General features: G+C 42.6%; 1 long non-coding RNA gene across 2 annotated transcripts in view; it reads right to left on the reverse strand.

Moving 5' to 3' along the window:
• LOC115831544 overlaps nt 1–23,122 on the reverse strand; it is a 62,085-nt gene that overhangs the window by 37,289 nt on the left and 1,674 nt on the right. Inside the window, exons 1-2 of one of the 2 annotated variants that reach the window (XR_004027057.1) lie at nt 22,363–22,443; nt 17,405–17,506 (exon numbers count right to left, since the gene is read on the reverse strand). This is a non-coding gene — a long non-coding RNA (uncharacterized LOC115831544). Of the gene's footprint in view, nt 1–17,404; nt 17,507–22,362; nt 22,444–23,122 lie in introns of those variants that run through there. The other variant, XR_004027056.1, reaches the window with a different exon arrangement.

Genomic DNA, 23,122 nt, shown 5'->3' on the forward strand with positions numbered 1-23,122 from the left:
GGTCTGCAATAGGCGCCATGGCTTCTTTATAAACAATATATTGTTTAACGAAACCCCCTAGTCCACTTAGAAAAGATCGTTTTAAACCCAACAGTAGCCAATATAGAGAGCGTTTGGAAGTTTTCAACACTAACGTGCAAACAGACTCACTATTTTCTGAAAACAACGCTCCTCCAGTTATCCCGGCGCTGGAGAATCAGGCACCGGATGGGACAGAGCACGTGGATAAAATGTTCTCCTGATTAAATGTAGGCCAGAAGTCAGGGGAGGTGGGGAGTGGGGAGAAGATAGCGATGTGCTCAGAAATTCCCGGCTTCTCATTATTAAAGTGCTCTCGGCTCACCTGCTACATCCAAATCAAACTGGCGGGATTGGCGTCAGCACCCGCAAATCGGTATTGTCTGAGCGGTGGGCAGCTGGAACCCCCTGAGCGTCTTCTCTTGTCAGGGATGAATCAATCATCTCGAAAGATGTCAGCATCTGCCCAAACCATTTTATATTAGAATAAATGGCAGATGGTGGTGTTTTTATATTTAATCAGTTCCACCAAATGCAGTTTCATCTCTTATAAAACGAAACCATCTGCAGCATGTAGGTGCACAGATCTTGCTAAATGCCCACCATTGAGCCCTTTCCCTGAAAGGTACAGCTAGACATGCGAACATCTGCTGACATTAGGCACGATAAGCCCAGAAATCCTTTAAAATAAAGCCCCATGTTTTTAATAAATACTTGCACGTAATCATGCTAAATATTTCTGATTGATGTGCCCTCCATATGCAGTCTGAAACAGAGGTTTCCCTTTCATGCCCAGCATAGGTTTCAAACATTTCTGGAAACCTCTCATTCTAAAATGCCTGAAAATATTCTCATAACAAAAAGGGTCATTTTTTTTTTTTTTTTTTGCCTGTGAATCTTCTTTATAAGCATTTTATCTTTACTTTGACATGAATTCTTTCAGAGCAGGTTGGCTATGGCTGCTACAGTAGTCAACTTCACACACACACACACACACACGCCCACAACAACAATATAAAATATCATTTACACTTACATTTGTGTATCGCCATTTGGGTGGGTTCTGACCAGATGCAAAAAAAAAAAAAAAAAAAGACCTACTTATTTCAAACTGCTGGCAGATGGAACCCCTACGTTTTGGCCACAGAAAGCAGCAAGCAATCTTACCACCAACAGGACTTTCTATGCTTTATCTCTCCTAGAAGTGGAAGCCAGGGTCAGCATAACGGGGTCCCGAGAGGGAGCTCTGTTCTTACCGTGAGTGCTGGCTGGGCCCCCTCTCCCCAAGAGGCAGAAGGCTGCAAGGCTGGGTGATCCAGAGTCTTTGATCCCACTGGGAATGGAGGAAGCAGCGTGCTTTTCCCATCAGACTTGTATAGTCAGCAGGTGAGACGCCATTCAACCTGACGACGTCCTTTTATTATTGTTTTGAACTTTGACCAGCTGCAGCCTCTCAGAGCCCAAATTCCTGAGCTTGGCCTCCAGAGCTCTTCCAACCTGGCCCCAGCCTGCTTCACTCTCCAGCTCTGCTTCCTGAACTGCCCATCACAGACATGTTCCATACATCTTATTTTATAAAACAGATGTCCCCCAAATCCCCCCAAAGGAATCCTCATCGATCTGAGCCTCAACGTCTGTTTCCTATCAATAGCTGTCTCGGAACCTGCCGGAGACAGTCTCAGAACCTGCCGAAGAAACAGTCTCTTACCCATTCACAGAAGTTCATATAGAAATTAGACATAAACTCTCTTAGAATATAATGCTAGAAAAGATAGGTATAATAGTGCCTACCCGAGCAGAGAAATCTTTATTGCCCCTGAAAAACTGATTTGCTTTCAAATGTCAGATTGTTTCTCTCTTTGCCCTGGCTGCCAGGAACCTCTGAGTTGAATGTGATGTCAAATCCTACTTACTGTTACCACCCTCATGTTTCACCCTCTGCTTCCTGCTTTATTCCCCGAAGTTTCTATTTAATCTTTGTTAAACGTAGCGAGTTCTCATTATTGCTACCCTTTGGGTTGGTTGATGTTCCATTTGTAGGTATATTATAAGGGCATATGTGACTGAGTATTTCAAGATATAAAAAAGCCTCAGATGCTTTTGAAAATAGAATCATATAATAAAATTCAAAGTTTTAGATCTGATTTCTTTTAACCTGGGTATGTGTTTTATGAGAGTGGGGATGGGGGAGAGAAATTAAATTCATTCTCTTTTGATAGTGGCAGTGAGAGGGCCCTGATATGATTTGTGTGTTTTTGCCCTCTAAATCTCGTGTTGAAATGTGACCCCAGCGTTGCAGGTGGGGCCTGGTGGGAAGTGATTGGATCACGGGGTGGATCCCTTATGAATGGTTTAGCACCATCCTCTTGGTGATGAGTGAGTTCTCGCTTAGTTCACGTGAGATCTGGTTGTTTAAAAGAGTGTGTCACTTCCTCCCCCGCCCTCCCCCTTGCTCCCATTCTCACCATGTGATGTGTCTGCTCCCACTTCAACTTTTGCCATGACTGGAAGCTTCCTGAGGCCTCATCAGAAGCAGATGCTGGCACCATGCTTCCTGTACACCCTGTAGAACCATGAGCCAATTAAACCTGTTTTCTTTGTAAGTTACTGAAATGCCTCCAGTATTTCTTTAAAGCAATGCAAGAGCAGCCTCACACAGGCCGTCTTTAGGCATCGGGAGTCTGTCCTGACTCCTGGGCATGAGCCCTGCAGCTCAGCAGGTGATCTTCTGCACACAGTGAAGGGATGAGAAAGCAGCCAGGGATCAAACAAGGTGTGAGGGAAGAAATGTGGAATGGGGAGATAAAACTCCTTCCTACTGGGAAAACAGTTTTGTCCAAACTAAATAGGGAAGAAAAGAAGGAAAGGAGAATGTTTGGGTTGGGAGGAACTGGTAAATGTTTAACCAATTGGATGGCAAACAGGTCTTTGAATTCATAGTGACTGCCCTTTCTCCCTGGTGGATTCCGTTGCTACTTTTGCCCAGCATCCCTGCTTTCCACCTTCATCCAGTGAAAATCAGCCAGAGAATCTCATCACCTTGGCCACAGTCAAATGAGTAAACCTGTGCCCAGGACAGAACATCCTCCTTCCTTGGAATCTGATGTAAGGATACTTGGAGGAAAGAGCTAATTTTTCTCTAAGTGTCCTCGCCTGGGGTGGGAGGCTGCTGCTGTGACTGCCATGTCTCTCACTGCCTAAAGGAAGCAGATTTGTAGGCCAACATAAAGAAGCTCAAGCTCACAGAACCTGAGTTTCTGTCACTTGTATCTGAAAGAATTCTGACTCACACAGTCTCATTTTACAAGTCAGGGGAGAGAAGCCCAGACAGGCGAAGGAACTTCCTGTGGCCACCTAGCAAGGGGTCTGGGGCTCCCAACCTTGCTCAAGGCCATCCTAGCTGCACCCTGCCACTCAGTTCCCCTGTGTGGGCTGGAGGTAACCAATGCCCTATGTTCAGAGTTCACTCCCAGGAAGAGGAAAGACCGCAATCTTCAATGAGTTCCCTCTCAGTCCCCTTCATCCTTGTCATTTCCCCTCCCTTATCCTCCTAAATTCACAGGGAAGAAAAAAAAAAACTACATGACTATGCACACTCTCTGAAAAACTACCAAAATTAGGAACTCAGCCATTCCCCCGAGCCCTGCTCCCAACTGGTACCAGTAAAGACATTGCCATTTTTTTCAATAAGGAAGAACTTGCGTGGTGAGATTTCACATGTGTTTGAACAACAATTCATGTTTGTCTCAGCCTCCCTCTGGCTGAAAACCCCCAACTGCTTTGCAAAAATGATACTTGCCATTCTCTCCATGGAGAAGAGGAAAACAGTGAGAAGGAAGCAGAGGTGTTTCTCCCAGGTCCTCTATCACAGCCGCACAGAGAAGCGGCGTCTTGATTCACACCACGGTGGAGGGAGCCTTGGGATCAACCCCTGACCTAAGCCCCATTTAGTGACTGTGCCAAGGGAGTGAGTTACTTCCTATCCTGAGCCTCCTTTTTTTTTTCACCCATAAAATAGAGATAATAGGAATGTGATTCAGTGAAATCCTGTATTCAGAGCACCTGACACAGGTCTTGGAACACGGCAGGTCCTGTGTTAATTTTAATTTCCTCCTCCTTCCTGTCTCTGCTGATGAGGAAAAGAGTGTTTCCTGTGATACACCACTCTACCTGCTCCCAAGTAAGCCACACAGAATTATCATATCTTCTCATACATAAATATACATCAGATGAATGGTGTAACATTATTAGCATAATGAATATTCTAATTATGGCTGTAACATTAAAACTGGCACCAAACATTAATCTCTAGGGAATACCAATTGCCAAGGTTGTAATTACCAACCTGTGATGGGGGGGTACAGAAGGGATTGAACTTGTGAAATCAAGGAGCCACTACATTTTTCAAAACACAGGAGGAAATCTATTACAATAGAGCATTCACACACACACACACACACACACACAACACACACACACACCAGCATCCCACCACTCTGATATCATTTCTTTTTATATCACATTACTGAAATGACAGAACAGGTGAGTGCCATAAATTTAACTAGGACCACTGACAGAAGATCTACAAAGGCTAGGAGCTAGCTAGGAAACTTCCCCATATTTCTCTAACAACAGCCCTAGGCAGGTTTTCAGCAGAACAGGCCCATTTCCCACTTGGGAATCTGAGGTGTAGAGAGGTTAAGTAATAATAATTGTAACCAAAACAAAAAGTAACAATTTTAAGTGTTTTTTATCAGCAACATTTCCAGAGTGATTTACACAAATTATAGTTATTATCACCCCTGTTGTATTCCATGATACAAACACTTAGCAAAAGTCATTTGGCTAAATTTTGGTGGTGCCAGCGTGAAACCAAGGTTGTCCCGGAAATGCTAAGAAACCCTTCCCAATGTCCAAGCTCACACAGGTCCATAGTCAGGAAGCTGTGATTAGAACCCAACTCTGGAATATGGCAAAGTCTACACGCTAGACAATCATTTCTGGCATTCAGCAATTAATGTGACATGATTTCTTATGGGTTTCTGGAAAATAAAAGAAATATAGGTTCAGCTGGTTGCCTAACTGAACTGGAGTGCTGATCACAGAATTTCTGGTAAGCCAGGGCAAAGTCGGTCCCAGGCATTGTCAGACACCAGACTTGAGTCAACAACTCAGATGGGAACAAATGAGGTCACAGCTTATAGTTTTAGAAGACAAGAATATAGGCAGAAGAATGTGCAGATGAGACTAGGGTGCTAACACTGGGGAATGCATACGCGTCTCAGCTATCTCATCAGCAACATAGGCCTGGCTTTGTCTGGAGTTCAGGATTTAAAGCCCCGCTTCTCCACATCCTTATTTGTTTTCTGTAATGCACCTGAGCCCACTCTTGGCCTCAGGCATCCAGGGGCAACTGAGGTCCAGAAGCCTAAGCCTTGAGTGGATATTGTACCTGCTCAGTTAAAGAAAGTGTGTGTGCCTCCATCCACAGGCACCACGGGTGCCACGTGCTGGGCCAAGTCCGTGTCCCCCTGTGTGTTCAGCACTGGAGACCACGTGGGGCAGAGCATCCAAGAGCCGGTGCTTGGACCTCCTTTGGGGTTTCAAGTGAGAGCCTTCACAGCCACAGAAGCCACGATCATTTGTCTCTCTACACACTCTGCCTTTGCTTTCCCCAAATCCCAATCAATCCTTCCAACAGTGTGTCCATTCACTCAGGCACTCATGTGTTCATTATTCAGGGCGCATCCTTGACAGGTGGAGACGCTGACCCCGCCCCAGCTCTGGGAGTGAGCAGGCTAGCCTGGCGTCCTCTGGGGTTTGATGAGGGCCAGGCATGATTAAAGTCCATTGGAATTAAGCCTGGACATTTGCTGCTGCGGGTTACATGGGGGCAGCCTGACAACAAAGTCTCAGAGGAAGCCAAAGCCATGCAATGCAGAGAACAAACGGGTCTGATGACGCCAGCCAACCCAGCTCTCCACTCCCGACTCCCTGGCACATTTCAGTAAGCAAAGCCAATAAAGCCCTTCCTCCATCCTTTTTTTTTTTTTCCACTTTAAATCTGCTTGAATTAGGTTTCTTGTCATTGCTTCTGGAAGAATCCTGACTTATAAATCAGCCTTCAAGGCCCAGCTCATGGCCTGCTTCCTCCGCAGAACTCTTCACTCGGTGAAAGGAGAAAGCAGCCCCTGCCTGGCTCTATGGCGGATTGAGAGCCATGCTACTGTGTGCTTACTCCTAATGCCTCCCCCGCCTGGCTCTATGGCGGATTGAGAGCCATGCTACTGTGTGCTTCCTCCTAACCTAATGCCTCCCCCGCCTGGCTCTATGGCGGATTGAGAGCCATGCTACTGTGTGCTTCCTCCCTAATGCCTCCCCCCCGCCTGGCTCTATGGCGGATTGAGAGCCATGCTACTGTGTGCTTCCTCCCTCCCCCGCCTGGCTCTATGGCGGATTGAGAGCCATGCTACTGTGTGCTTCCTCCCTCCCCCGCCTGGCTCTATGGTGGATTGAGAGCCATGCTACTGTGTGCTTTCTCCTAATGCCTTCTCAATCAAATGCTGAGCTCCTGAACCAGGCAAGCCTCTTACTTTACATTCTGGGATGCCACAGGACCTGAGTGCTGAGTAATAAATGCTGGGTCAACAGGACTTACTGCTTATTTGCTGTCTCGCACACTTTTAGCCGCTCTGCTTTCATTCAGTAGAATTTTTCCCAAAGCAATCCCTATCTGTCCCCTGACCATCTTTCAGAGGGAATATTCCACAAACTAGCCCTATTTGTGCGTTCAATCAGTGGATATATCCTTTAGCGCTTAGTATATGCCGGACCTTGGTGCTGGGTACAGGTGGCGCAGGCGTCAGTATGTCCTCGTGGCCTAGTTGGCAAACAAGTGGCCCTCAGTGTGAGAAAGGTCATGGCAAAGGATGAAGATGCTACAAGAACCCGCAGGAGGAAGCACCACCTCTAACTTTGATATGATCTGTCACGTGGCTGCTGATGCAGAACTGGAGACGGGATCTGGATGTACAGACAGGTGGGGATGATAGGAGGCTGAAAGAGCTGATAACTTCAGGAAAAATTAGCATGCTGTTTGTATAAGGGAACATATATTGAAATCCATCTGTCATGGTCTCCAAGGAGATTCTGCAATATAAAATAAGTATAAAAATACAAGAAAAAATAAGCACTCACATGACATCATAAATAAATAGGTTTGGCAAATACTCACAGAATTGGCAATTTGTTACCAGAGGCCACAAACTCATGGCTCCCTTCAAATTTTAATTTAAAAACTTACAAATGCAGACGAAAACATCTGCATTGTATTTCCAGAGGAATACAGCCCTGTGACTTCAGAACCTTATATTCTCAGTTTCCCAGGGAACCAAATCAAAGGAATCCATCTTGATATGCCTCCTCTCTCTGAAATCTTACAGCAAATTCATTCAGTGAATACTTCTAAAACCCTATATATGTTAAGCAATATGTTAGAGGACCACAATACAATGGTATATGTTCCCAGAACTTCTAGTCTGATGGCAGATCGAATCAGGAAACATTCATTGATCACTTGCTATGCACTGTGAACCGATGGTATTTCTACAGAATGCCACAGTCAGTGATGACAGGCTGATAGTATTCTGACTGTGCATTGCTTTGCTGTGTGTATTGCAATATTTGCCTATCTAACACCTATGGCCTCTACTTTGGGGGAAAGGACCATGTTGACCTTTTAGGGTCCTCTCACCCCCTCTCGGTCCAGATAGTGTGGGTGGGGCTGGCAAGCAGTCCTGACTCCTAGAAAGGATAGGAAGCCCAGGGCTAGGCAATGAGAACATTCCATCACTCTGTCCGCAGCCACTGGGTCAAGGGAGAATGTGACCCAGTATGGGCCAGTTAGAGCCAGAGCATCAACCTTGAGAATGCTAGAGACAAACAGGAGACTGAAGATTGCTTTCCATTGGCTTAGTGACCTGAGAGGACAGAAGCCTGAAGTCTCCTGGACCCACTATGTAGGGAGCATGCCCCTGAATATGAAGCCACGGGAAGGGAACAGATTCTGTCCCATTGATTTCAGTAACCACTGCTCTAGTTCTGCTCGCTGGAAGCAGATGGTTCTGCCCTGACACTTTTTAATTGCATGAACCCACAAATTCCCTCCTTTGGCTTAAGCAGTAGAAAACAATTGCTGTCACTTGCAATCAAAACATCTTAATTAATACTGTATTGAATCCACTCAACTCTGGGGTAATCAATTAAGGTGAGAGCCATGTATCTTTTCCTGTGTACTCCACTGGCCCTTGTCCAGTGCTCCCTGAAGGACCCACGCAGCAAGTACTCACTAGGAGGATGAACAACCCCAATTATAACTTTACAGGGTAATTCACACCATGTTCATGGAGCAGGACCAACACCCTGGTTCAAAGTGTTTTAGCAAACGGGTATCAGTGACTGAATCTGGAGGCCATAAAGTTGTTCTTAGCTTTGTGACTTCTCCCCAGGGCAAGCTGGCTCTGGGAAACTAATAGGTTCAGATGAAACTCACAGGAGAATGATTAAAGCAGATGGTAATTTACTAATAACCATAGTAGCTGCCAGTCATTGAACAGTTACCATGAGACAGACTCTAGGCTAGACATTTACACATCTCATCTCTGTTGCTGTATTATAGGCTCAGGAAAGAAAAACAACATCCCTCATCCGTCTTCTCTTTCAGAAAGGGTCATGACAGCCAAGGATGGCTTTGTAAGCAGATGCCATCTGCTGATGCAGCCTAAGCAGCAGGTCCCTTACTTGCCAAGGCCCCTTCCACGGCCCTGCATGCTCTCCTTGGAGGGCATGGAAGGAAGGAAGGAGGGCACGGAGGAGGAAGCGTGCAGCTCTGCCCCAGCCTGGGGTCTTCCTCTTCGCCCTGATGATGGTCCTCAGCATGGGGCAGAGTCGACAGGCTGCAGCGCTGTCTCTACGCCACACCAATGTCCAGCCCGTCTCTGACCCTAACAGGAAGAATCTGAAGAAGCAGCTGCTTTGGTCCTGCTCCGTGTTTGGAGGTATCACACCCAATCTCACTCTCAAGGGCCAACTCACCCCTCAACAATGACAGGGGTTGGAGGGCAGGGAGGTGCATGGACCTGGCTAAGCAGCACCAGCCACTGAGGCAATAGTGCGACAGCTGATGCCTAGTGAGACCCACAGATGACAGTTGCCCAAGGTCATCTCTGGGAAGCAGCTCTGCACAAGCAAGAAATGGCAGGGGCCGTCCCAATGAGCACAGTGAAAAGTCCTGCAGGTGAAAGTGACTTCCCTAAACCACCGAGAATCCGCAGCAAGCTCCATCAGCCATCCCTGAAGAAAGATTGAATTCTTTCCACTCACTCAAAAGAAAATAACATTACAAAACTATCGTCATATGAAAAGGCAATCACAGGACATGAAGCCAAAAATCTGGAGAAAAAAAGATACACTATAGAGGTGTGTTGGGCAGCTAACTAGCAATAGTGTGCTATTTGTGGGGGTTTCTGTCATGACAGTGGTATTTGTCAACTTTTTTAATTTGTTGTGGTTTTTTCCCCATTCTAAATAAATTTTAATGCCCATACCTTATTGTGTATTTAAAATCTGTACTTTTTTTTTTTAAGAGAGCACCAAAAACTGTATAAGCTTTCGACTCCACACAACCTGGATGTATCCTTGGCTTTGAGAAATCCGACATATCAAAAGTTAACTCCCCATTCTCCAGCATGAGGCCTACATCTGTTTTCTTTATTTATCAATAGAGATGCATCCCTTATTTTTAAACCTAAAGGGGGGAATACTTTTGACTACTTTTTTTTGTTTTTTTATTTATATATATGTATATTTTTATTATACTTTAAGTTATTGGGTACATGTACACAGCGTGCAGGTTTGTTACATATATATACATGTGCCATGTTGGTGTGCTGCACCCATTAACTCGTCATTTACATTAGGTATATCTCCTAATGCTGTCCCTCCCCGCTCCCCCGACCCCACAACAGTCCCCGGTGTGTGATGTTCCCCTTCCTGTGTCCAAGTGTTCTCATTGTTCGATTCCCACCTATGAGTGAGAACATGCAGTGTTTGGGTTTAGCCTAACAAGGTTGATGAAGGTGAGAAACGCCAGTTCAGTACCTGGAATTCACCCCTGGGGCTGCAAAAGGGTGAGAACCCCTGACAGACAACCGGTCAGAAGGAGAAGTGGAGGCGTCCAAAGAAAACGTAAAACTATTCCATGGTTGTATACAGGATCAGTGCTGAGGATAAGAACCCTCTTCCCACTACAGCCAGCTGATTAACTGCCAAGACAAACCTGGACTCCACCAAATCCAAAGCTATCAAGTGGTGGCCATTTCCAAGTTTCCCCACTCTACGTCCACACCCAAACCCGCTATCACCCAAGCCTGGGTGGCTTTCTGCCCTGATCTCCGCCATCAGCCACTGGCCTGTCCTTTCTGCCGCGTTTTCCATTTCCTCCTCCCACCCACAGCATGGGGGGGGAAGAAACTCCCAAACAGAAGCCACCTAAATCCTACTGGCCTTCAAGTTTAATTCCATGCATCCTCTCCAGATAATCTCAGCCAGCACCCATCAGCTTCCCTAGAAATTGCCAAGTCTGAGCTTCTGCTTATAAACTCCCCCGCAGCCTGCAAGGGAATGCTCTCTGTCCTGGTCTTTCCGGTCTCCTCCCTCATCTGCCCAGGGGCTATCCAGTCCTCTTCTTGCACAAGCTGGATATGTCACCACCTCTCCCACCCCCTCACCAGGGTCTCATATTGGTCCAAGAGTTGCCACACAGAATTTGAGTCCCTCTCAAGGCCCCCATTCTCTGCTTAAGAAGTAAGCCCCCAAACAAATGGATGCAAAAAATCAAGGATGCAGAAACACTCCATAGAAGTTGGTATAACTAAAATACTTAATTCATTGATGTGTCTCAAGAAGGGAGAATTGATAAAGCCATGGACTTAAAAATAAAAATAAAAATAAAAAAATAAACAGTGAACTCTGCATGCTTGTAATACAGTGGCCAGCACATGCCCGATGTCCCCTGGGAGAGGGCCAGGCTTGGAGTCTGTTGGGATACCCTGGAGCTGGGCTATCAACTCCTCTGGGAGGAACTCCCCAGCAGATCCACCTGCTGCAAAAGCTCCTTGTGTGAGCAGACAGATGAGGGGGCCGCTTGCTTAAGTGGGCAAGCAGCTGCCAAGAGTGTGATTTAAAGGATGCTATGAAGACACTGTGCCCCACACATCTCCCTGCTATGCCCCCCAGCACACTCTGGCTGGAACTAAAGTCCCCATCATTGGAGCTGCAAGCACCCAGCCTTCTCAGTTACTGAGCAGAGAATGCATAGATGTCTCCATTGACCTTCTGGTGCCCAGAGCCTAAATGCAGGTGAGGGGTAAAACAAGCACATTTCCCGCAAGGACAGGTGGGGCACACACAAAGAGGAGGATCTCACTCTGTTGCTTACTTCTGTTCCTTCCATTTTTTCCCCTCTGCCATGCCACATTCCACACAGGATTTAAGGCAGCTCCAGGCGTTTTCTGGCCTCCACCATCATGAGCACGTCCCAAGGGTCAGCATGAAGAATGCTGGACTGGTCCCTTCAGAAGGTGACTGAGACCCAGTGCTGAGGGAGCCAGAAGAGGCAGGAAGGACACAAGAGCCACAGGGGCTGTGCTAAAAGCCAAAGGCTAAGATGGCCCAGGCCATGCCAGGGAGGGGTTATGAGAATAAAGAGGTGTTATTTTGCAAGTCTCATCCCATGCTTTCTGTATGAGCCACCTCTGCAGAAGACCAGCCACCCCTTCTTATCTCCACTCTACCTCAAACCAGCTCCTACTTTGCCCTGGCGATTACTTCCCTGTATCTTCACTTTACACATCCAGTTCTCTACTGCCTGGCAGTGATTGTTGAACAAGAAAGTTATGAAAGCCTTTTAATGACTTTAAAGACGTTAAAAATGATAAAATGTGGAATCACCAAATATTTGCATTCATGGCTATACTATCATTTTGCAATATAAGAAGCGTATATTTAATTTTTAAAAAAGAAAAGTCTGTTAGGAGAATATAGCACTGAATAACTGTAAACACTCCCCAGGGATTTGGAAATGAATAACATAGACCCTGTCTCCTTTTTCTAAAGAAATTTAGTAATTATGTTGCTGCTAAATGCAAACCATTTGATATACTATCTGGCCACTGAAATTCAACCAAGAGACACTAAAAGTCACCTGCTCCCTTTTGGAAGGTCTGTTACATTTCTACCTCCATAATGAGCGGATGTGTAAATGTAAAAGAAAAAAAATGTTGAGGCCGCAGTTATGTGAAGCTCCTCATCCAAGCTCTTCAGGTAAGCAAATTACAGAAATCATTTTCCATCCAAGGGTCGAGGCTAATGCAATAAGCCCAAATCAAATACGACATGGAGAAATCACATATGCTGATGCTAGATAAACAAACTAAGCCAACTTTAACTTACCAAAGAACAAAGGGGTAAAATGATATTGAAGGAAGGTTATGTAATTTCTGCGTTAAATATTGGATAAGGTACTCAAAAGCAGTTCTTTACACAAGGCCACAGACTCACTTTTGCATATGATGCTATTCACATTGAAACATTAAAAATGCTGTTGATACTTAATATATCTCTGTAGTTTGTGTAATGACATTAAACTGTTGTACTTTCTAATTATGCTATTTTTAATTTTGATGCAATAATTATGTCAGTCAACCCAAAGATCCTAACTCAATTAACTCTACATAGAGAATATTCCTGAAAATTTTATCATTAAGATTTTGACATGTTTAGCACCACCTGATGGTACAAAAGAGAGATGGGAATGGGTCTTAATATTTGAACCACAGAAAGGGAAATTATGTCTTATTATATTAATGTATATGTCTTAAAACACAAAATATTTTGAGAATTTTAGGATGGGGCATCAATTTAGAAGATTTTCATGTAAAATCTATCAAAATTATATTTATATAGAAAAAATAAAACTAAGAATAAGAATTTACAAATCACATCATTATTTCTTCATATCAAAACATTTTATTTGATAATCTAAGTTATAAAGAATAACCCATATACAATTATGTATTTCACAAAAGCCCTTGAAATGCCAAAAAAAAAAATGCCAATAGAGAATACCAAATATCACACATGTTGCCACATGATGCTTCCCAAAATTTGGACTCTTCCATATTTAAAATACAAAGACTTAAAATATGATGGAGAATTCCAGTTTTACTATGAAACAGAAAAAAGCTATTTTAACCCTCTTGCAAAACCAATTGGCAAGTTGTGACAAAACTCAGAGGCCTAGGCAACCCAAATTATAACATATGAGGAATAGAAGTTGAGTCTACACTCAAACAGGAGAGAGGGTTGCAGGGCTACAGAGTTTAGACAAGGGTCAGAGGGCAAGGGTCCCAAAGGAAATGGCGTACTCATAGAGTCAAATGAACCTCCGTTGTTGGGGACAGCAGGGAGAGGTGGGGAGTGGGTGGCTTCCATGGACACAGAAAAGGAAAGCAAGACATGGTGAGCTAGATGGGAAATCTATCAGACACGCCATAAATGCAGGAAGCAGACTGTCAGTGAGGCAGGAAGCAGAAGAAATAGTATTATGGGCAGGGTTTCATCTACACATTTCAGATGACTTTCAAAGTAAAGGCTGGAAAGAATGTCCTCAAACAGGCTGTGTCCTGTGAAGAATTCCTGCTAAAGCATTCATGGCCCTGCCCTCCAGTGTGTCACTCTGCAATTAACTGGACCAGAAATAATTTGCTTCATTCAAATATAATTATAAGAAAAAAAAGCCAGCACCCAGATCAATGAAAAGAAAAATTACTGCAGGAAAAGAAGTAAATCTTACATAAACGAAAGACAAACATCAACTAGAAAAATGTTACTATGGAGAAGCTCAAAAGTATGATCTATAACATATCACCATATGTTTAAAAGAATTAAGCAAATCACCTTGACAGAATATGATCTCAAAGTAGCTGCGAGAACTCGCGGAAACTACATTTCACCAACAACAGGTGATAAAACAAGTTGGTAGTACTCAGAAAAGATTTGGAAGACAAATTAAAACCATCACAGAAACAAAAGCCCCATTGACAGCAGTTTTGAGGAATAGAGAAACTGGTAACCTAGCAAGACATAGCAATCAAAAGACTGAGAAATGCAATCAATCAAAATAAAGTTAGAATAAGCAAAGGTTTAAAAGAGCCAGAGAGAAAAGGAAAGATAAGGAAGACAAACCAAGAGATCCAACATATGCCTAATTGGTATCTCCAAGATGAAACAGTTAAAATATGCTTATATTTGTATATATCTAAATACATTAAGAAAACTTTTGAAAAATAAAATGTTTTGATCTATAGAATCAAAAAACATATCCCAGAGAAAATTGAGAGTCAAAAAAAATTTAAGAAATTGAAGACTAAGTGTATTCTATAAAATAATAAAAGAGAACATTAAAACAAATACAAACTTAGAAAATTGTTGAAACAAATACACAGATAAGAAAATATTAGGTCACAAAAGAAACCTCAATTAATTCCTCAAATTAGAAATAATAAAATGTGCCAATCAAAATGAACAAAGCTAGAAATTAGTAATAAAACTAAAACATAAAACTAACAAACAAATTCCTACCACTTGGAAACATAAAGGCTTTTTCTCAATTCATAGTTAAATAAGAAACCAAAACTGGAATTTTGTTATAATTAGAAAACAGCAAAAATTAAAATGCTATTCAGTAGAACCAATGGGTTACATCTAGAGTGGAACTCAGAGAAACACCCATAACCCCAAATACATATATTAATAAACAGAAAAAACTAAAAATATTTGAACAGATCATCCAAAGGAAAATAATAGAAAATAGATCAAGGAAAGTCAAGAATAACAGAAGGAATGAATTAGCAAGCATAAAATATGAAATTCATTAGGAAACTAAAAAATGATAGTAATGATAAATCCAAGAGCTATAAATAACTGAATATATAAATATATAAGTTAATTATTTTCTAACCTAATTTTAACAAATAAAAAATACACAAACACTGTAAGACATGATAAAGGGAGAAATTTTAGGACTCATAAGAGATCACTTTACTGAATTGTCTGTAACTCTAAGAATCTGAGTAGGTGAAATTATTTTCTAGAAAAGATAAATCACCAAAACTTTCATCAAAAAATTTAGGAATTCTAAGTAGACCAATTACTCTAGAAGAAATAGGGAGAATTGTCAAAGTGCTAATACCTCCCCAGAGCAGTGAGTTTAGATAGCTTGACAAGAGAATTCTATGAAACCTTTAAAAAACAGAAGTCTCAGGCCGGGCGCGGTGGCTCACGCCTGTAATCCCAACACTTTGGGAGGCCGAGGCGGGCGGATCACGAGGTCAGGAGATCGAGACCATCCTGGCTAACACGGTGAAACCCCGTCTCTACTAAAAATACAAAAAATTAGCCGGGCGAGGTGGCAGGCGCCTGTAGTCCCAGCTACGCGGGAGGCTGAGGCAGGAGAACGGTGTGAACCCCGGGGGGTGGAGCCTGCAGTGAGCCGAGATCGCGCCACTGCACTCCAGCCTGGGTGAAAGAGTGAGACTCCGTCTCAAAAACAAAAAAAAAACAGAAGTCTCCAGCATTCTTTCGAACTATTCTAGATGGTGAAAAAATAATAAAGACTCTTTTTTTTTTTTTTTGAGACAGGGTCTTGCTCTGTTGCCCAGGCTGGAGTGCAGTGGCACTATCATGGCTCACTGCAGCAGCCTCCACCTTCCAGGCTTAAGCAATACCCCGACCTCAGCCTCCCAAGGAGCTAGGACCACAGGAACATGTCACGATGCCCAGCTAGTTTTCCGGATGTTTTGTAGATATGAGATCTCACTGTGTTGCTCAGGCTGATCTTGAACTCCTGAGTTCAAGTGATCCACCTTTGCCTCCCAAAGTGCCGGGATTATGGGTGAACCACCGTGCCCAGCCTCCATTCTTTCTAAAGCAAGCATTATATTGATGAACAACAACAAAGAGGACCCAAAACAAGAAAATCTCGTTTTAGAAGAACAGTGAAAAATCCTTAACAGAAATATTAAAAGAACAATATATGACAACCAAGCAATATAAATTTCAGAATATAACAATTATTAAATATCACTGAATCTATTAATATAAATCATTATATCAAAAGAAAAATCGAAAGATCACCTCCTTATGTGATGGAAAAGGAATTTGACATAAGTCAACATCCATTTCTATTAATTATTCTTAAATATGGTAATAGGTAGATGATTCCTCAATTTGATATAAAAATATAACACTTATTTTAAAATGCCAATTAAATGTGTTTGTGTATATTTAGTTTGTGTGGGTGTGTGTTATCTAAAAGTCAGACTTTCTAATAGAGGAAAGCTAGAAGCTTCCAATTTAGTCAAGAAAAAGATAAGAAAGCTCATGATCACAACTACTGACTTTGTTTCACAGGTATTTGGCCATCCAACTAATAAGAAAAATACATATGAAGTATAAAACTTGGAAAAAGAAATTCAGATTATATGACTTTTAGCTTGGAAAATAAAAGGAAATCATTGAAAAACTATCACAGATAATTTAGTAAGATAGCTGGATGCATATTTTATATAAAGAAATCAATCACTTTTCCAACTCATGATCAGATTGATGAAATTCAATATGCTGCCATAGACCAAGTTCATATTAACTTCAGCATATAATTTAAAGTGAAAATAGCAAAGCACTGAAGTATTTATATGTAGTAAATTACTGGCCAGGCACAGTGGCTCATGCTTGTTATCCCAGCACTTTGGGAGGCTGAGGTGGGTGGATCACTTGAGGTCAGGAGTTCAAGACCAGCCTGGCCAACATGGTGAAACTCCGTCTCTACTAAAAATACAAAAAATTAGCTGGGCATGGTGGCGGGTGCCTGTGGTCCCAGCTACTCGGAAGGCTGCAGCAGGAGAATAATTTGAACCCACGAGGTAGAGGTTGCAGTGAGCTGAGATCATACCAATGAACTCCAACCTGGGTGACAGAGTGAGACTTATTTTCAAATAAATAAATAAATAAATACATGTGTGCCCTCCCCACCAAAAAAATTAAAAATAACGTATGTAGACACATAAGCTTACAAATGCATAAAATATCTATAGAAGGAAACTCCTAACACTGGTTGCCTCTAAGGAAGGGAATCAGATATGGAAGGGAGGCTGCCCTTTCACTGTACTCTCTTTATACTTTTGAGTGTTGTATCATATGCATATAAGAACTGTCCAAAATATAAATAAAATATATTTTGACCAACATGAAGGAAATATATACTTACTGGCAGTGTTTCTCATTCCACAGTTAGTTTTTAAGGATTCTTATCTTTGGAGTCTTAAAATACTCCTAAAAATTCTGGGTCTCAAAATTTATATCTTCGAAACTGTTGAGAAAAACAATAACTATTCTAATCATGATTCTCTTATAACATTTAAAGTTGTTTTAAACTAAAAGCATAGCCTTATATCTTTTTATGTTGATTTTAACCACAAAGCATCTTAGCATCATTATAATGTGACTGTGTCATCCATTGTGTGGCATTTTGCCTTCCTCAGAATGGAGGGAGGGAGGCAGTGGGTTAAAACAACGTGAGTCTGCACGGGACCTGCTACCCAGATCACCAGGACTCAAGCCACAGTGCTGGCACCTACAAGCTGGTGACCCTGAGCAAATTCTTAACCAAAGCCCCCATCTGTAAAATAAGGATGATCATAGCCTCCCTCTCAAAAGGCCGTTGTGTGGACATTGAGTGAACTCATTCTTACAGAACACTGCACGAGTTACCAGCCCATGGTAAATAGTATAGACGTGCAGCTAGGATGGTTTTTCAGATTTGGGATCTCAGCTCAGTTCTTTTGGAAAGTGGTGTGCCCTCTTAGATGGCCCTGCTGAGGAAGAAGAGCCCACGCCGCTTGACTCTTTCAGTCCTAATTCCCCGTTTGTGGTTTCTTTGTGTGGGAAGGTAAGAAGTCTGAAAAGCAAGAAACGCGTGCCCTACTTCTGAGTGTGGCACAAAGGATACCCACAGTTTGTGGGCTCCTCCTATTTTAAAATTCTAATTCTGCAAAACAAAAACCACTGCTTTCTTCCGTTGGGTCAGCGAGGCAGTGGATCACTTAGCAAAATTATTTTTCACTTTAGAAGAAACATGCTGATTTGTATACAAAGAAAAAATAGGCTTTTTCAATGCAGAGTAAACTTAACTAGAGATTGTAAAAAGATCATCCTTATATCCAAGATAGCCATTAAATTACAAACTACAATTACATTTTCTTCTACTACTAATTGTTTAGTGTTAAAAAAGGATGAAGGAAATAAAAATTTAAGAGTTAATTCTCCGCAAAGAGAATTTAAGAGTTAATTCTAACTCTTAAATAAAAATCTCCCGCAAACACGAACTTAGCGTCTGTTCTGTGCCAGGCAATAGTGCTAATTATTGAGTATGGAAAACAATATCAGAGTTCGTTCTTCTGAGCACTTCAACCTAGCACCTCCTCTAATATGCTGCAATAATCAATGTTTTAAGATATCAATTAAAGAAGGTTTAATTCTGTATCATATTTGCATTTTGGAAAACATCTTACTCAGATATTGTCTTTACAAATCCTGGTTTCTATCTGTGTCGCTAAAACACCCTTTTCTACTTTTTGCCTAAAGAACAAATCAAAAGTGGGTCAAATGTCTTCTTCTTCAGAAACTTGTCCCAATACCCCTCCATGCCCCCATCAGCTCCACTAGGTTGGCTGGCACAGGGCCTAGGCTCTCTGGGGTATCCTTGCCGTAGCCCTGAACATGCTCTGTTACCAGAGTCTCTCTTTCCTGAGAAGCCCCAGCTCCTTGAGGGCATAGATTCCATTGTCCTCATCACTATATTCTCAGCACCAATTACAATGCCTGGACTGCAACAGGTATTTCATAAACGGTGGATGAAGGAATGGATGAGCAGTTTCAGAACCATTCTGGCCCTCCCTTTACCCACCTGGCTCAACCTCAGCTTTCCCCCGGGATTTCTATGGCATGGCCACTGTCTTAGCTAAAATCCACTGAGCACTGCTTACAGTGCTACCAGCAACTATGTGCAAATCTAGAAAATACTGACAATCAGTAGGACATCTTTAGGCCATATCATTCTCTAATATGATGGACTAATTCATTCTCTAATATCATGATTTATAATTTGAGTAGAAACAGAACATTTGGTATTCGGTGAAAATAATTTGTTTTGGGAAAAAAAGGATAAAAATATCCAAGAATACCCAAATCGATAGTAATAGCATGCAGATGTTCTTTGTCATGAACTTTACCGTCAGCGCACTGTTAGGAATTCCCTTCTGTCCTTGAAAGAATAGACTTCGAGTTCAACCTGAAACTGCAAAGTACACAAATGCAAAACCGCACACACTAATGGGTACAAAATCATCACCAAACCAAAAACAGGTAGTAGCTTACAAGATGACAAGTCTGTCTCAGTCATTCTAGGCAAAGCCTCCCATGCATGGTTCTCTGAGCCTTTTGCATCTCTTCCCTTCTGTTGGTTTTTGGGCATTTTTCTACTCTCTTGATCATTTCAGTACCAGCAGGAGGGTAGGAGAGGCAAATAGAGATGAAATCATAATCCTCTTTCCTTCCCCCTCATGGTATTTATGATAAAAGGCTTGAGGGAAAAGAGAGCTAAATTTAAGAGCTGAAATGAGGGCTTTGAATAACCCTAGGGTTGTGATTATTCATGGCAATGGCTCTCTCCTGTTTTCACAGACATTTGATTCAAGTCAACAAGTGCATCCTGAGAATCTATTCTTTCCCAAACAAAGTGCTAGGCATTTTGAGAAATACAAGAGAACCAAAGATTCCAGCTCTGCTCTCAGGAAGTTTTTCATCTCTTGAGCAGTACAAGGTTTACATATGTGAAATAACCATGAGCCATTAAGACAGTAAGAATAATCAAAAATCCAAATAAATAGAATAAATACACGTATGATGGAAATTCCCAGCGTCAGTTGCACACGCTCAGACTGGCTCTTCTCTCATCCCCAGCTACACAATGGCTGATGAGAACTGGCCTAGAATCTTGTCTCCTCTTTTATAATATATTAACACCAAGAGCAGCAATATACCAAAGTTCAAATATGGTAACAAGAATGAAGACAATGCAAGATTTTTTACTAACAAAGATACTCTGAGAGCCTGGCCACCGGGTCACGCCAACATCGAAAGGAATTAATTTTTTTGGTTTCCAGCTCTGAAGCTTCTCACTCAGGATTCCAACAAACCACTCTCCCTGGTGACCGGAAGACCCGAACAGTCACTATCTCATCCCTGCCCCGTAAAGAATGTCACACAAGGGCACTTGTTCTATAGTCGTGGTCAAATAGCCAGTGGGAAGCTTTGTTCCAATTTGGAATCTAATTCTGTGATATGTGTAGATTATAATACATTGCAATTTTTCTTCATTCTCTTTGCATGTAAATTAATCCGCTGCACTGGAACTACTACCTAAAACAAAGGCGGTTGATTTATAGTCAGTCTCTCCCTCATAAATCACACCTGCAGCGTGGTGCTCAGGGCCCGCCGGGCTGTGCCAGCACTTACCTTTTATAAATGATTTGGGGTGACCTCCCATTGTGCAGCAGCCTGATACAATCCCATTCTCCCTTCCCACATTCGCTTTTCCTTGGCTGGTTATTCCCACAGGGACTTCAGATCCTGTGTTTGCAAGCATGCCAGTTGTGTTCTGTTTTGTTTTATTTTTTACATCTAGGAGTGTCAAAATTAAAATCTATGGCTTTGCCCCCCTGTATTTGCTGTCTATAGAAATACAGCTGTGCCTCTTGTCCCCTCCCTTGTAACCACCATTCCTTTCAGCGTCTCATCTGGGTCACTTTTAGAGTCAGAAGTCTGACCTTTCAAGAGCCTAGAGTGTGAGGGGGCAGCCGGCTTTCTCATTCAGCAGAGGAAGCTGGCTAATAACCACAGAAGTTCCCCCATGAAGTGTTCTGTTGGGTCTTAGGGGAGAAATGCTCAAAGTCCATCATTTCCCGTGCATCTGGTTTCCCTGCCACTTTCAGAGACCTACAGGAAGCCAGGCGGAAAGCGTGTCAAGGAAGCAGGGACTCAGGATAGCAGCCATGCCTGGGAGAGCTAAAATCAGCCATCACCACACCCTTTCCTGATGGAGTAGGCAGTGTCAGGAGAGAAAAGGGTGACAACATGTTCTTAAAGCCCAGGGTACTGACAGCAGTTCCCTGAGCCCAGATCTGAAAACTTATTTATCTTTCCTGAAGTCTTGAGATGTTAAAGGCTCCTAGCACAACACGCACAGCAGAGCTGGCAGCATCCCCTGTACACATTGCCCTGTTGTTAACGGCTGTTATAATGGCAATGGTATTGTTAAGAAAAACTTTAGATAAATTAATTCAACAGAGTTTAATTGAGCAAAGAACAATTCTCGAATTGGGCAGCGCTTGGAACCAGAAGAGGGGTTCCGAGAGCTCTCCATTCTGCTGCACAGGCAACATTTATGGACAGAAAACACAAGTGTGGAACAGAAACGGCCTGACTGATTACAGGCAGCCTTTGCCATATTTGAATGTGGTCTGATCAGCTTGCGGTCTGCGATTGAATGAAGTTCGGCTGCTGTGATTGGCTGAGACTCAGTCATGATACAAAAGTATGCTTCAAAGGTGGGCTTTCAGTGAGTTTACATACTAAGTTGCCTTGCAATCTGTTACCTAGGGACTCAAGGGAGGGAGGCCTCCTCGGGCCAAATTTAGCTTAATTTAACAGTGTCATTATTAACAAAAGTGAGGGATGGGCAGCTTCACCTATCTTGGTAAAGGGGATGGGAGCCTCTGGTCGGCCTCCACTGGGTCATCTCGGGCAAGCCACACAACCTCAGCAGGCGTCACTTTATTTTCTAGTGCGGTGAGCATAGGGGCCATGTTTTAACTTACTTCTGGCTATAAAGTTAAATTATTCTGAGATGTATGCAGTCAAGGAAGATTGACGTTTATTAGGAAAGCACTCCCCCAAAACTTCGGTATAAGAACCAGTTAAGTGTTACCTGGTGGGAAACATTTGGGACATACTAGGTTTCCTTATGGCAGGACTTCTCAGAACCTTTTTTCGGTCTCCTTTTTTTTTCCTGTTTTTTTATTTTATAGGATTATTTAACTTACCAAAAAAATACATGCTCCTTATAAACAATACAGAGGTGAATTAATTAAATATTGATAACCTCACCTTTGTTACTCTAATACCAGCCCCAGAGGTAAACAACACTAGGTTTTGGTATGTCTGCATCTTCCCAAAATCTCAGGTCCACCAGGACTCCCTAGGAGGAGGGTGGAGCAAGAAACCTTATCCAAATTGTTTGACCATTGTACCCATTTTCACATAGCATCTCACAGGTCTATGTCTTATTCCGGTTTACACACTAAGGGAAATATTGAAATAAAGCTAAGGATTGCTTTTGATGGAATAAGATTCTTTTACCAAATCTATAAGAAATCCACACAGGTAAGAGGTCAACAAAAACAACACTATTTAGACCCCAGATCACAGGATCCATTCATTCTTTTTTTTTTTATTTATTTATGTATTCATTTTGAGACAGAGTATTGCTCTGTTGCCCAGGCTAGAGTACAGTGGCACAATCTCGGTTCACTACAACCTCCACCTCCTGGGTCCCAGCGATTCTCCTGACTCAGCCTCCCAAGTAGCTGGGATTACAGGCATGCGTCACCACAACCAGCTAATTTTTGTATTTTTTTTTTGAAAAAAAACTGATGGCCAGGCTGGTCTCGAACTCCTGACCTCAAGTGATCCACCTGCCTCAGCCTGCCAAAGTGCTGAAATCACAGGTGTGAGCCACAGCACCTGGCTGATCCATTCATTTTTAGTAAGATTTGGGAGAATCTTTAAATCGCCGAGATGCCACAAACAGCTTCTCTGAAGGAGGCTCTCAGACCCAGTGTCCGGGTTCCTCCCAGCTCGGGCTATC

This window comes from Nomascus leucogenys, chromosome 19, assembly GCF_006542625.1.
Source record: "Nomascus leucogenys isolate Asia chromosome 19, Asia_NLE_v1, whole genome shotgun sequence".
NCBI lineage: Eukaryota > Metazoa > Chordata > Mammalia > Primates > Hylobatidae > Nomascus > Nomascus leucogenys.